The sequence below is a fragment of the Benincasa hispida genome, chromosome 6 (genome assembly GCF_009727055.1).
Source record: "Benincasa hispida cultivar B227 chromosome 6, ASM972705v1, whole genome shotgun sequence".
NCBI lineage: Eukaryota > Viridiplantae > Streptophyta > Magnoliopsida > Cucurbitales > Cucurbitaceae > Benincasa > Benincasa hispida.
The window spans coordinates 18,735,586-18,739,739 of record NC_052354.1 but is presented as its reverse complement, the minus strand read 5'-3'; positions in this window follow the sequence as shown (position 1 = coordinate 18,739,739).

Here is a 4,154-nt window from a genome sequence, read left to right as displayed (position 1 = left end):
TGAAAAACAAAAAACCAAAATGGTAACCAAACAATGTATGGTTTTTGTTTTCAAAATAGAAAATAAAAAACAGGCTTTTCCAAAACCAAAATCCAAAACAAAAAAAACAAAATATTACCAAACAAAGGTCTTAGTTTTTAGATTTTTGTTTTAAGAAATTAACAACTATATTTGCACTCTTTCTACCTCTGATTTCTATTTTTTTTTTTTTATCTATATAAGTTATTAAAAAAATTACAGCCAAAGTTTGATAACTAAAAAAATGTTTTTTTAAAAAATTTGATTTTGTTTTTGAAATTAGTTAAGGAATCAAACTTTGTAATTAGTAGGACAAATCTTTGCAAAACTAAGAGAAATAACTTAATTTTTGAATAACAAACAAAAAAAAAAAATAAGAAACAATTATCAAGTGTTGATGTGGAGTTAAAAGATTTAAATACAAAACATTTATTTTTTTAATTTATAGTTAAATGAAAAAAAAAAAAAAAAACAAAAAAAAAAAAACACTCTGTCTTCAATCGCCAATTTTCAGAATTCAAACTTAATCCAAAACTTATACCGCAATATCTAAGTCTTTGATAAATCACACCCCTCAAATGAAAAATGATCACAAAGATGCAATACATTAAATTTCATTTTATGATTCCAGTTGGAGATGAAGACATAGTCTAAGTAGATGTAGAGCGAGAAGGAGATATAGATAATGATTATTGAAGGGAGAAATTGAAGGGGAGAGAAACACATGAAGATGTAGAAGAAGACAACCAATATTTTTTGAATTGATATGCCTTAGACATTGAAAATTTTTCAAAATCTTCCTTTAATGGTTGTGATAATCATTTCTATTGTTGTACTATTTTTTCTTTGATGCAATCAACATGTAGGGGTTGATTTTAATTGATTTAGAGGTTTAGGGTTTCAACTCTTTGCATTTTTTCTTGAATGATAATTGTCTAATATTTCATTGCGGTTGAGGTCCTATCAATTCATATATACATTGTCATACAAACATTTAGGCGTATATAGTTCTAAGTATATATAATATTATTTTATAGGAGTGGAGGTTAAGGTGTATACTTGCATATTATACATTATATGGTACTCGTAGATGTAACTAGTTTTGGGCTCAACTAAATAATCTTATGCTCTTATTTCCATTTTTACGGTCAAAATCATTGAAAAATATCATAGTGTAGAGTTGTTTACTTTATTTTTTTCGGTTTCTTATATACCATGTAAATAATTATAGTTACCACATTTTTTTAAGTCTTAATTAACTACTAAAAAAGGTTGATATGAAAAATAGGTCTAAAAGTTTCCCAAAGACTAACACTGGATCTTGCATTTTAGTAGCTACTTTACTTAATACCAATTTTAAAATTTGCATGCAACTTATCATTATTTTGGTATCGTCGTTTTTAATATGAGATTGAAATTAGCTACACTTCTCTATGTTTTGACACATTTAGACGATATATTTATATTATGAAGACAATGATTTATATCATTTTATCCACATTGGTATGTACATATACCATTATAGTGATCTTTGGTATAAGTTTAACATGTGAGTTTGGTTCCCAAAATTAATACAAGAGACATGTAGACACATTTTAGTAATAGGAGTAGTTGAAAAAAACTAGCAAATGTCATACTTTTATTAACATTTGGCCTCCACAGTTTACTTATATTTGTTTAGATTTTTTTATATATCATAACTATATTGCAAAATCTTTGGCATAGTAAAACTATTATATACTATTAAAATGTTAACAGTTTTCAAAAATAGGAAAATAAACTAAAATGTTTATGAATATAGCAAAATATTACTATTTATTTATGATAGATTGCGTGTGTCTATCTAGAATTGGCAAAATTTCCTACGGAGACCCCCACCCCAAACAGAGTGGGAAATCTCCGGTTTGACTGAGGATGGGTCAAATTGACGAAATTTTTCGGGCCTCGTCCGGAGATGTGGCGGAGATGGGGACGGTTCCCCATCCCGACCTCGACCTTGACCCCGACCGCGATTTGATATATTTATATTTTTAATATTTTATAAATATATATTTATAATATATAAAATAACTTATTTATATGTATGTTTATGATGTATAGACTTATAGTGTTGTGGAGTCCAATATTAAATATCTAAATTCTAAATCTAAGCTCAAAAGTTAAATCCAAATTTTAATCATATTTTAAATAAAATCAAATTTTAAATAAAATTTTAATTAAAAAAAGGGGAATCGCCTCGCAGGAAATTAGTAGGGGAATCCCCAGTGGGAAAACGGGGAATGGGGCCCTACGGGACCTCGTTTCTTTGACGGGAATCCCCGCCCCCATCACACCCGCCTTCAAATGGCGGGGCGGGGATGGGGGAGAATTTTCCCTACAGGGTCGGGGATGAGGGACGCCCCCTCGTCCCGTCCCGTCCCGTTGCCAACCCTATGTCTATCTTTTTATGCTTGTGACAACAGATAAAAATAATAGTCTATCACGATCTCATGACTTATCGTATATAGATTGTGATATATTATTATTATTTATAAATATTTTTAATATTTTTTGTTACTTAAAATAATTTATTTAATCATATTTATAAAATAAACATGGTTTTAGTCAATGGGAGTTATTTGTCTTTAAAACCTAGAGAGAATAGAAATGGAGATTAGGATTAGATGGGTCTACTTTAGTCTTGACTTTGTTCCTTTCAGGCCTGAATCTTAATAAAAGAACGTGTCAATTTTTAGCAGTCACCTCGAAGCAACGTCACACAAGACCTACAAAATTTAAGCAACCTTTGCTATTTCGTCGCCTTTAAATATTGTTAATACATGGATGGATATATTCAAAACAGATATTTTTTTACGATAGTTTTTAAATATATGAAAATAAATAAAATTATTTATAAATATAAAGCATATATTACGATATTTTGATATTCTTTATGATTATTTTCAGTAATGTTGTAATTTAAAATAATTTTCCTTTTTTATAGATAAACTCTTCTTTGAAAATATATTTAAATAATTAAGTTATCTTCGCTAAAATAAATTATTATAATTATCCATATTAATATTGATGAATGAATTTTTTGTTTGAACAAATGAGTTTTTTTGGTTCAACAAGATACTAAGAGTGGGAGTTTATGACTTTTAAGTATATTGCTACATTCATGTTGGCTTGAACAAATGCTTTCTTAGCATCATTCCTTTTCAAGAAAAGGATGTAACAATCTATTTAAATTCATCAATTTTAATAAAAAATAATTTTGCATAAAAATAAGTTTAACCGTTGTATAAATTAATGATTGGATAACAATTACCAAAATTCATAAATAACAAAAGAAAATAATTTTAATGTTATTTTGTCTAGAAAAAATAACCAATTTCACATGTTTTATAATTCATTAAATGCATAAGAGCAAACTATTTTAACGATATTTGGTGTGAAAATTTATTTAAAGGGTTTACATTACAATACTTATTAATGTTTAAAGTTAATTTTTTTAAAAAAACTAAAACTCATATTGACAAAAAGAACAACTCAACAACTAAATATCGCTTTCGAGGATGGAGTTAAAATAGAGGAAGAAAAGAACTCTCCCAAAAAGAGGAAGTTTTTTTTCTTTTTGTATAATAAATTTTAAAGTTAGAATTGTGATATATATATGAAAAATTATTTCAAATAGTAACACTATTGAAAATATTTACAAGATATAGCAAAATTTTAAAACTATCAATGATTGATGCAGATAGACACAGATAGACTTCTATCAATGTCTTCACATTTTATAACTATCAATGATAGATGCTGATAGACACAGATAGACTTCTATCAATGTCTATCTATCAATGTATTTTTCTATATTTAAAAATGACCTTATATATTGAAAATTTAGGCACTGTTGATAACCATTTGGTTTTTGGTTTGTTATTTTTGTTTTTGAAAATTAAACTAATAGACACTATTCCACTGGACCTTTAATATTAATATTGTTGTTTTCAAAACTTATTAGAGAAATATTGTTGTTTTGAAACTTATTAGAGAAATATTGTTGTTTTAGGAGTTCGAGGCTAGAATCGAGGGTTGAGGATTCGACTAATGTAGAGGTCGAACGTTGAGAACTCGACAAACAAAGAAAAACTTGG